Here is a 12,332-nt window from a genome sequence, read left to right as displayed (position 1 = left end):
AGGGTCAGGAAGGGAAAGACTGGCTCAAAGGACTCTGTAGATAGTGCACCTGCTGCTCAAGCACCCCGGAGATTTCTAGGGTCTCCTCTGGATCCCTATGTATGTCATCATGTAATGTCGACCTTAAATATGAAACGGCTGTGATGAGGCCATGTCACTTTCTTTCAAGTTCCGTGTTTGGGTGAAGGGACACAGGCGATTTCACCACGTGTTTTAAAAAGGGGTACTTCTGTTCAAGGCACATATAGTCTGGCCACTGCCTGATGTTCACCCATGAGGATTGCAGAGTGCTCATGTTCTGCTGATAAACGTAGCAATAAACCTGTCAAATACAAGCAAGCACTGTGGGGGGAAAGGAAGAAAAACTATTGATGCAATGAAGAGAATCAAATAGATCAAACAGACACCAAGCGAAATTTATAATGAACAGGTTGAAGAAAAGTGAAGAACTACGGAAAGTAGATGGGAAGTGAATTGTGGACATAAAAGCGTCATGCCACCGATAATGACACGAGGCAGCCTTTGAGCAACTAATGATAAAAAGTCATGGCTAGCGATACATAAAATAAAATTTTCTGTGCAGTAAAAAAAAAATAAAACAATTATGTTACCAGCAAAACACAGGTTTATTCCAGAACAACAAACAGTTGCCATTTCAAACAAACAGGCCATAGCAAAAATCATAGGCAAGTCCCACTGACGAAGGGGAGAAATGTTATTTTGGAGAGGAAATGGAGGATGTTGGGAGGGGTCCTTTTGAACGCAAGGCCACAGGAGAAATGAATGCGATCAGCGTCGTTCAGAGTGAGTTCAGCTTTCTCGTTGGCTATGCTGTGGGGTGTCAGTTTCTTGTGGGAAACACAGTGTCGGTCTTTCATGTGGGGGCCTGTCATTGCTCTTTCTTCAACACAGAGGAGTCTTCTGTGGTGTGTGTAATTGATGTTGGGCAGTACCACGTGAGAGCGTCCTCACCTGGCCCCCATCTCCACTACAATGAGTTTTCCCCTCTTTCAGTTTCACAGTAATTATGAAACATCTACAGTTAGTCGGCTTTCATTTTTTTAATACGTGAAAATCATGTGATATTTCTGTGGTCAAAACTAGGTAAAGGCCAGAAACACTCTTTCCTCTTTTCTGTTTTGAAACCCAGTAGGTGTTTAGTTGACGCTCCTGTCTGGATCCCTTGTCTTTGTATGGGATGTCTTATTTTTATGTGTTTGGTTTTAACTATGTCTTTTTACTTCTGAAGCTTTTTGAGACCCACCTGACTTAAACATCTCCATTACTCATAACGTCATTTCTCTCACATTTAAAATTCTTCCAAGTTTTTTTCCTAATGCATATGATTTCACTCGTTGTGTTTACACCTTCGACACATATGGAATTCACTGTGTGTCTCACCAGAATTTACTGAATGACCCAGTGTCCCCAGAAAGGAATGTGGTATTCACCTCGGTCGGTTCTAAAGTTCTTGCTGAAAGTGGATTTCGTAAGGAAGGGCCAAAATGGACGAGGACAAAGTTCGGGATGCTGACGGAAGTCCGGTGGAACAGAGAATCAGGCCAGGATGGCCCCGTCCACCTTAAACGTCTGCGGCGAGCTCGCGGCTCCAGGCTCGGCTGGGCTGTGGGCGCCGGAACCTGCCCGGCGGGTCCTTCACCAAGGCGTGCTCGAGATCAAGAAACTACACCCGCGAGGCCGTCTGAGGTGGCGGGAGGCTTAGTGAAGCACAGTCGCGGGACCCAGAGCAGCCAATCCCGCGTTCTGGGGCGGGGCCTACCACGGGACGTGTGGAGACTCGCTCGCCGGCCACGCCCTCAGCCCAGGACTGGGTACTGCCGGTGACCGACAGGTAGGCTCCGCCCCATGACCCCTCCCCCCGCCCCCCCCCCCACCGCCTTGCGTCTTCAGACCTGCAATTGGCAGGTAGGACCCTGGGACCGCAGCACTGATTGGCTGCTGGAGATGAACTGACTGTACCCGCGGGTGCTTCGCTTCGGACTCCTGAGGGAGGCAAGTGCCAAGAGCTTGGACTCCGCGCCTGTCCCGGTCCACGTGCGACATTTACAGATCAGGGGAAGACTGACAGGAAAACGGCAGTGTCGGGGAATATGCCATGTGAATTGCCCTTAGCCGTAGATCTTCAAATTCCAGCCCAAGAGCGCAAGGGTCCAAATCCCATCAGCCTCGAGGGACATCGAAGCTCGTCACCTTGAGGAAACGAACCCACCACATCCTCTAAACTGGAGGGACCTAAATCTCATCGTCCTGACAAACCTCAGCAATGTTTACAGCCCAGGAAACACTGAAAAACCACAATTTTCCTCAGCAACCTCAAACCCCTTATCTTGGAAAACCCTATCTATAGCCCCGAGTGGAGAATAAAAGTCACAGAGTCAGATATCCGAAATGTCGTCGTCCGAGAACTCTTAGTTCCATCCGCTTCAAAGTCCTCAGCTTCTCTCAGTGTCCGGGAACCTAGAGCGCCTTAATGAGAGTCCTCGCAATTCCTCAGCCTGGAAGATCCCAACTCCCTCAAGCTGAGCATCCCAAAGGCTTCCTACTGAAAGACCTCATATCTTATCCCAAGAGACTACAAATACCACTAGCATGATGGACCTCAAATCGTTTCAGCCTGAGAGACCTTTTCTCCGTGAAGACCGAGCCTGCTTTATGTGCTTTATGTGCTTTATGTGCTTTATGGCCAGATTTCCCAGCAACCTCAAGTGGGGTTGCCACAACCCCCTATGAGAAATACGCATTTCCGATCTCCGCAAGGGCATGCTGATGGTCAGTCTGACGAATTACCAGAAGCAGGTGCCTCCAAGTTTCCTTCGTGCTTCTTTGGCCTCTAACCTCAGGGCTTCCCCGAACTACTCACCGCTATGTCCGTCCTCCTGCCTTTGCCCTCTTTCCTGAAATGGGCCCAGTTACAGGAGCGCTATCGGTAGTCTTTCTGCCATTCGCACAGATCCTCTCCGGGTCTCCACATCTCCCTTCTCTGAATGCCTTACCAGATGGAGAAGACAGGTCTGGCTCTGGATAGTGTTTTGCACTGTCAGCCCCTCTCAACACCTTCTCCACAACAGGTACTTTGGCCTTAGGACTGGGAGACTTTGTGGTCCTGGCTGCATGTGGCTTGTGGGAGACACAAGGAGGACAGGGCGTAAGCTCAAGGTGAGTTGAGGGAGGCAAAGCCAGCCTCTAAGCGGATCTGATGGTGCGATGGGCCTGGTGACAGGAGCTGGTTACCAGAGGACCACAGACTCCTAGCCTGCACTGGTGGGTGACCCTCTCTCTGTATGTACACTGAACAGGGTGTTCTGTCCTGTCAGGTGCATGGGGGAGGGCGGGAGGGAGCCAGGATAAGAGCAACAACACCAGCTCTGTGTCAGGGGAGAGTTAGGAAAGTGTCCATTGGTAGCTCAGGCATCAGGACAGGATTGTGAGGGAGAGAAAACCTTCATCTTTGTTTTGTAGAGACCACCCAGAGGTCTCAGTGGATACCTTGCACACAGGTAGATTAGAAGACCCAGCTCGAAGTCCTGACTTGTATTCTGATGATATTGATGAAATCTATTATTTTCTCTAAGCCGGCGATGCTTTCCAAGACATTGATATACACTTCTCCAAGAGGAATGGACTGACATGGCAGTCTGGGAGAAAATGGACTGACATGGCAGTCTGGAGAAAATCTATTCTAGGAATGTGAAAAGGAACTATGATGTGTTGCAGGCTACAGGTAATAGGACGTATCTTGTGCGGATGGGCCTAGGAAACATAAAACTCCTGTATGACCTTGGCTCTCTCTTAGGCAGTTCCACCTGCCTACAGTTTCCTTCTGTGTGGAGAACAGTCTGGGGGAAAATTTTGGTCTTTTGTGTCAGTGCAGGGCTGGCACTAACCATGCAGAGCTCAGGATGCCTTGCTCTTGGCTCTTCCAGCCCATCAGATTTCATCACTGGGTTTGTGGTGCTTTGTTTCTCCTTCAAGCTGTTCCCTTTCAGGATAATGGTTTTGTTTCTTTCCAGGTCTCAGAACCCCTAAATCAGCGTTCCTGTATCAATGCAGGCAGGCCTTCAAACCCCAGGTTAATGACTCTGAGGATTCTGATGAAGAATGGACTCCAAGGCAGCAAGGAGAGGGGCCAAGAGGACTTAGAAGTAGTATCCTAAAACTTACCAGGATTTAAGTCAGAGCTGCATCTCAGTAGGGTACAGGAGATGGTGTTTGCTTGTTTAGGAAACAAGGTGCTTTTAAAAACATATGTTATACTTGAGGAGCTATTCACAAAACATTTTTCAGTCTGTAAAATAATTATATATATATAATTTATAAGATATATCCATATAGCCACAGGTACACACATTAATAAGCAGTGAGTGTATAATAACCTGAGAGTGAGTAAGATCAATTTAGAATAGTTATCATCAAAAGAGAAGGAAGAAGGTCTGCCAGATGACTTGGCTATGTTCTTGGTCATTTTTTTCTTTCTTTTTGAATTTTGAAATAGAAAAGATCTGAAGCCATTGTGGCAGATGTTGAGATCAGACTGTACAGTTGTGAATGAGTAAGTTTTCCAGTAAAATTGTCTGTGCTTCTCTGCTTGTGTAAAATGCATCATTTTTAAAGGAAGATTAATTTTGCTAAATATGGTCAATTACAGGGCAATTAAAGAAACCTTAGTTAAGCTAGAATCCAACAAAGAGATTTCTAACACTATTCTCATTGTAGTTCCATGATTGGATTAAATGTCTTTGAAGAAGAAATGATGAAGATATGTAAAAAATACATAAGTCACTTATGTATATTTTATCATACCATGTAATCTTCTTACCCCTAAACAAATCTGATTCTTCATCTTGATTAAGGGAGTTGTTTTCAGACAGCTGTTGAGTACCTTGATGTCTCCCACATGTCACAGACTGGAGACAGCACCACACACATAAAATGAGTGTAGTCATAAAAGAGAAGTGAATAGCTCACTTCCTCTTCTGCTCTCAGGAGAGTTTAGAAGAAAGTCAATCTGCCTAAACTGGAGAGAGCAACATGGACTGGGTCTGTGCTTTCACTGTCTATGAATTCCTGTTTCCTCAGGCTTATTAAAAAAAAAAAGTATAAGATCTCTGAAACTCAGCATGTAGTCGCCCGCACAGTTTTTGACACGAAGAGAAGGTTTACCGCACATGTACACATCTTACCTAGACTCAGTGAAAACCCACAAGTCAGTATATTTATTTATTTATCCCTGTGTTTAACAACACATGCCATAAATTGGTCCTCTTCTAACTTTGAAGTGTATACTACAATATTGTGAACTATATGCCCATTGAGTTACAATACCCTAGAACTTTGTCATCTTGCATGACTGAAACTCTACCCATTGAGCAAAAGCTCTCCATTTTCTTTCTTCCAGCCCTTGGCAGCTGCCATTCTATTCTGTTTCCATAAATTTCATTCCCTAAGTACTTTCTGTCAGTGAAGTCTGCAGTATTGGTCTTTTTGGTGATTGGTTTATTTTACTTATAGTAAGTTCCACAAGGTTCAGCCATGTGGTACCATATGACTGGATTTACTTCTGTGTTTAAGGATGAATAATATTTCACTGTAATTATACAGCATATTTTTTTCTTCAGTTATCCATCAATGGACATTTAGATTGCTTTCACGACTTGGCTGTTGTGAGTATTGCTGCAGTGACCATGAGTAGGCAAACATTTATTCAAAACTTTGTTTCCATTTTTTTACAGACCTCAAATCTGTCTTGCTAGATCCTGTGGCAGCTCCATTTATAAATTTTTTAAGGAACCTTTGTAATGTTTTCTGCAGTAGCTGAATGATTTTACAACCCAACAACAGTGTGTATGAGTTCCAGTTTCTCCACATTCTAGCCAATGCTTGTTATTGTCTGGCTGTTGTTTGTTTGATTGTTTGTTTGTTTTTCCGGCCAGCCTAATAGGTTATATCTCACCAAGTCTCCACTTTGCATTTTCCTGATGATTTATGGTACTGATCATTTGAACATGCTACTTGGCCATTTGTATCATTTGTATATCTTCGTTGGAGAAATGTCTATTCAACTCCTTTGGCCTTGGTATTAGCTCAGGCTGCCATAACAAAATACAACAGATAGAGTGGCTTAAGCCACAGAAATGTGTATTCTCTCAGTTCCAGAGTTTGGAAGTAAAAGATCAGGGTGTCTTTCTGTTAAATCCATTTCTTGGCTTATTGGCAGTCTTCATCTCACTGAGAGCTCACACAGCCTCTTTGCCTGTGTATGTTTCCGGAGAGGAAGAAGGAGAGACATCCGTCTCTTTTAATAAGGGCACTCATGCCATCCTAAGAGCCACATCTTTATGAACTTCTCTAACTGGAAATTACAGTTTCAGTATATTAATGCGGTGGGGGGGGGAGTGCATAATTCGGTCAATAGCACAGAGTATTTAATCAAGTAGTTTGTCTTTTTATCGCTGAGTTGTTGAACTTCTTTATATATTCTGGATGTCAACCTCTTAGCAAATATAAGTTTATCAAATATTTTCTCCAATTCTGTAGGATGTGTTTCACGGTGTTGATTTTTCCTTTGCTACCCAGAAGTTTGTAAGTTTAATGTAAACCTATTTGTGTATATTTGCTTTTGATTTTTGTGATTTTGGCATCATATCCAAGAAAGCATTTCCAATTTTCCTCTAATCGTTTTATAGTTTCAAAGTTTAATTTAGGTTTTTGGTTCATTTTGAGTTGATTTTACATATGGTGTAATATAAGGGTCCATCTTCATTCTTTCACATGTGTGGATTTTCTGTTTTCCAAGCACTTCTTGCATAGTCTTCACACCCTTGGTGCAGATCATCTGATCATATGCTCCAGAGTTTTTTTTTTTCTTTCCATAGAAGTATGAGTGTGCCTTTATGCCAATACCATGCTGTTTTGATTACTGCAGGTTTGTAGTATGTTTTGAAATTAGAAAGTGTGAGACGTTCAGCTTTGTTGTTCTTTCTGTTTTGCTTTTCGGGGTTCTTTGGGAATCTGTATCTATTTCTGCCAAAAAAAACTCCATTGCTAGGACTTACATTGCTGGCTTAAAGGGGATGTCTATGCAAAGTAAACTCACACAGTGCTCTGATCTTACAGTCCTTACTGGTCAGGTTACAGTAGTTATGGGTGTCCGGACCTCGTGACTTCTTTAGTAAAAGCTTGATCTTTGCCATGAGTAAACCCTGTTCGTTGATTCTGTGCGTCTGGGTCAGCACAGCTTTGAAATGTCTCTTACAGACCCCTCAGAAGCAAAACCATCCCCGAGAGAGCACATCATTCTACTAACTCTTCTTTCCACCTTCATGTAATCTTGCCAAAGTCCCCTCCTTAATTTCAAATTCCTAAAAAGGCTGCAAACTGTCGTTCTGTGAAGCAGTTTTCCTCAGCCTTCAATGTCATGCTTCCACACATATCCTCTATTTGGCTCAAATAAATTTTAATAAAAGTTTCTACACTTTGGACTTTCTAACATCAACACACTGAAACTTTAGGTTACTTTATGTTGTATGGACATCTTAATATTAAGCGTACCTAACCATGAACAGAGAATGTCCTTACTTGTGTCTCCTTTCATTTGTTTTTATCAATGCTTTTTCATTTTCAATGTACAGCTGTTTCCGGTTACTTTAATTACTTCATTCTTTTTGCTGCTATGATAAACGGTATAATTTTCTTAATTTCCCTTTTGGATTGTCATTGTTAGTGCATAGAAATGCAACTGATTTCTGAGTGTTGATGTTGTACTCTAGAAGATTCCTGAATCCATTAATTCATTCTGATAGGATGCTTGTTTATTTGTTTGTTGGTTGGTTTGGGAATCTTTAGGATTTCCTATACATAAGATCATGTCAAATGAGAACTGACATAATTTTACTTCTTGTTTTCCAAATCGACCGCCATTTTCTTTTCTATTTTGGGCTAATGCTTTCAGTACATGTTTGCTGTGTCACGTTTCCTGATGCAGATAGCCCAAAGAAAGAGGCTGAAAACTGCATCATTACATCAAGATATTATTAAGAAAACTTACATATGAGGTGTGTCTTAGGTGTATACAGGACAAGATGGATATCTCCATGCCATATGGCAGGTGTTAAGAAGTTCTACAGAATGTGGCAACATGAATTGGAGTACCAGGTGTGACCTCCCTGGGGAAGGGCAGTGATCTGTTCCAGAAACCAGCAAGGGTGGGGTGGTAGTTGCATCGTCTGTGAGACTGTCCATGGGGATTTAAGGGAAGCAATCTCTGTTGTGACTTGGGTGAAGCTGGATCTAATTTGAGGGGCCCACATTGGTCACATCATGGAACAGTTACTCTTCCACAATGGTGAATAAGAGTGGCTAGAGTGGGCATCTTTGCCTTGTTCTTGACCTTAGAGGAAACACTTTTAGAGTCTCGGTGAGCATGATGCTCGAGGAGGACTTCTTGGATGTGACTTTCTTTATTTGGAGGTAGTTTCCTACTGTTTCTACTTTGTTGATTATTTTTTTTGTCATGCAAGGCCAACTTATTTCTGAAGTAAATTTAATAGATACCTTATGAACATAGAATGAAGAATAGATAATGCTTTGCCTATTTTTCTTAACACTTAATGAAAATTAGTTGATGACTCGATAGAAGAATAGGCCTTAATGATTCTTTCAAAGGGCGTGATGGTTTCCACGTGATCTACTCCTCATGAACTATCTGGCTGAAGATTCAAAGGAGGGCTCTAGGTACAGTGTTTGGGGAGCGTGGAAGGCCTAGGGAAGGGTTATAGAGAACCAAGGATGGGGGTTCTCAATGCTGTAATTTCATAGTAATGCATTTAATTAAACATATCCCTGCTTCATACAGGTATATTCTAATTGAAGTGACAGGCATGACAAACAAAACATGTAGATACAATTTATATTAAATTTAATGCAGCAAATATGTATACATTATTCACTTCATGAGATGTAATTGATTTATACTATGTAAATTTATTTATACATATTTTATTTGCATTTTAAAAATATGTAAACACTATGTATTCTCTTATTGATATATGTACATATTCATAAGTTAGCATATATGTCAGTTTATAGATATGTATAAACACATATATGTGTGTGTGTAGGTGTTTGTATGTGTGTGTGTATATATGTGTGTATATTTATGAACCTATGAATATATTAGGATAAGGTCTAGGGGACCTGAGGGAACAAGTCTCAAGTCTGATGAAAAGCTTTTACTGTGAGTAAATATTTCCGCTTGAGGGAAAAGGCGGCACAAAGGCCTAGTGATAAGGAAGCAAAGTTAGTGAGTGGCAAAAAGGAAAATACATAAAGATAACATGAAGTGAGTATTAATTGTAAAATCTTTACTTTTACTTAATACCTGAGGTAGATAACTTGCTATATGTGCCAATTTGTTGTCTGTATTGGTACTGTCATCATCTATTCCCAGCAGCTATATTTAACTAACCTGTTCATGACAATCTTGTCAGATCTGAAGCTTTTAGTGTTTGCCAGTCAGATAAGTGAGAACAAGAACTTGGTGTTTTTTATTATGAAGAATTTAAATATTGTGCATCTCCTTACTTTTAATTAATATTAACATTTTTTTGTGAATACATTTCACTTTCTCTGTTTTCCATTGTATTGTATCTTTTCTTTTTTCTATGTTTTTGCCGGCGGGGGTGGAATTAATTTATTTTTGATGGTGCCATTGGTTAACACAATCTGGTAAGTTTTAGCTGTACATTTTCACAGCAAAGCATACACACACACATTGTGTGTTCACTTTCCTTAGATTTCTTTCTGTCACCACATATTTGACCCCTTTAACCCCATCTATCTCCCCCCTTACCCTCTGGTAACCACTAGTCTAAGTTGCTTCCATATCTTGGCAATTGTGATTAGTGCTGCTGTAAACATACGGGTACACAGATCTTTAAATCTAGTGTTTTGGTTTTCTTTGGTTAAATACCCAGAAGTGCAATCTTGGTAGGCCAAAGAATTGTTCTATTTTTAATTTTTTGAGGCCCCCACAAACTGTTTTTTTTGTAGTGGCTGCAGCAATTTGCAATCCTACCAACAGTGTATGAAATTATACTTTTTTCCATATCCTCTCTTACACTTGTATTTTTTAAAATTTATTCATGATAACCAATCTGACAGGTTTGAGGAAACACTTCGATGTGGCTTCAATTTTCATTTCTGTAATGATTAGTGATCTTGGGCAACATGTATATATATGTATATATACATACACACATATATACATATGTTGCCCAAGATCACTATATATACACACATATATATACATATGTTAATTAATATAGCTATTACTATATCTGTATTTCCTCTTTGGAGAAAGAGCTATTCAGGTCCTCTGCCCATTTAAATTGAATTGTTTTTGTTGTTGTTGTTGAGTTCTATGATTTATTTATAAATTTTATTTATTAAGCCCTTATCAGATGTTTCATGGATGAATATCATTTTCCATTTTGTAGGCTGAGTTTTTGTATGGTTGATGATTTTCTTAGCTGTACAAAACGAGTTAGTTTGATGTAGTCCCATGTGTTTGTTTTTTCTTTTGTTTCCTTCGTCAAAGGAGATAGCTCATAAAAGAAATCACTAGTGGCAATATCACAGAGTTTGCTGCCTGTTTTCTTCTAGTAATTTTGTTTCTGGGCTTACAATTAATTCTTTAATCCATTTTGAGTTTATTAATGTATATGGTGTAAGAATGTAGTCCAATTTTTTTTTTCAAGTATCCATCCAGTTTTCCAGCACCATTTGTTGAAGAGGCTGATTTACCATTTTTCATAATATTCACACCATATCTGCTTTGATTACTGAATGCAAAAGCTATCATTTGATTACCACAGTTATTGTTTCTAAAATATCTTCTCTGTTTTCTACTTGTTCTAAAGTTTATCTGTCCTCACATTGTCGGGGGTTTTATGTATTTGCAGTTTTGTGCCTAATTTCATTTTCTGTTCTTTGTATAAGTCCTTTTCTGTCAAGGGATGCAGTCAACCAGACTTAAATTCTCTCAAGTAAATGGACTCAAGTCATTTAATACTTCATTACTGGGATTAAATTTTTGGCACAAAGCAGTCTTTCAGTATAATTTCAGTTAGCCTTAATAGCTATTTCTATACTTTCTAGCACATTTTAGCCTTAAAGCAGAGCTCGCTAAATTAATACCTATAAAACTCATAGTTCTTGGGAAAATCAGCATTGTAAACAGGAGTGCTGTGAAAATGAATTGTTAATTACATAGTAATATTCTGTTTTGGCTAGAAATCTGAAGATGTCTTGAGAATCTACCATTATAAAATTAGAACGTGTGTTTGCCTCGGTAGCACATATATTAAAATTGGAACAATACAGACAAGATTGCATTGTCCCTGTGCAAGGATGACATGCAAGTTCCTGAAGTGTTCTATATATTTTAAAATATAATGCGGAATAAAAAACAAATACGAATAATAAATTGGTAGTAGCTATGTACCTATCAATAATCAATTTAAATGTAAATGGATTAAATGTTCAATTAAAAGACATAGCATGGGCTGAATGGTTAAGAATACAAGACCTATGCATATGCTGTTTACAAGAGTTCAGTTGATACAGTCTCAAAGTAAAGAAATAGGAAAAGCTATTTCATGTAAGTGGGAATAAAAAGAAAGCTGGGGTGGCAATACATATGTCAGAGAAAATAGACTTTAATACAAAGTCTATATATAATAAAAGACAAAGAAGGGCATGGAATAATGATAAAGAGAACAGTACATCAAGATGACATAACCCTAGCAAACATATATGCACCCAACATAGGATCACCTATATACATAAAACAATTGTTGACTGACATAAAATGAAAGATCAACAGTAATATACTCATAGTCAGAGACTTTAACACCCTACTGACACAACAATGGACATATTTTTCAGACAAAAAATCGAAATGGAAATAATAGGCTTATAAAATACACTAAACCAGAAGATTTAATAGATATTTTCAGAGCATTTCACTCCAAAGCAGCCAAATATACAATCTTCTCAAGTGCACAGGGAACATTTTCCCAAATAGATCACATGTTAGGACACAAAACAAGTATCAATAAATTTAAGAAGATTGAAATCATTTTGACTGCCTTCTCTAATCACAATGGTATGAAACTAGAAGTCAACTTCCCGAAAATAAACAGAAAACACACAAACTCATGGAGGCTAAGAAAACATGCTACTAAACAGTGATTGGGTTAACAATGAGATCAAGGAAGAAAACAAAAGGTACCTAGAGATAAATGAAAATGAAA

The 12,332-nt window shown here is 39.8% G+C and overlaps 1 non-coding gene across 1 annotated transcript; it reads left to right on the top strand.

The window, feature by feature from the left end:
- Positions 1-11,356: 11,356 nt before the first annotated feature.
- Positions 11,357-11,462, top strand: LOC120592781 (U6 spliceosomal RNA). The gene has a single exon (XR_005650206.1). It is a non-coding gene; the product is annotated as a U6 spliceosomal RNA (small nuclear RNA).
- The last annotated feature ends 870 nt before the right edge of the window (positions 11,463-12,332 follow it).

The sequence above is a fragment of the Pteropus medius genome, unplaced genomic scaffold, assembly GCF_902729225.1.
Source record: "Pteropus medius unplaced genomic scaffold, Ma_sr-lr_union100, whole genome shotgun sequence".
NCBI lineage: Eukaryota > Metazoa > Chordata > Mammalia > Chiroptera > Pteropodidae > Pteropus > Pteropus medius.
This window is presented reverse-complemented; position numbering and strand designations above follow the sequence as displayed.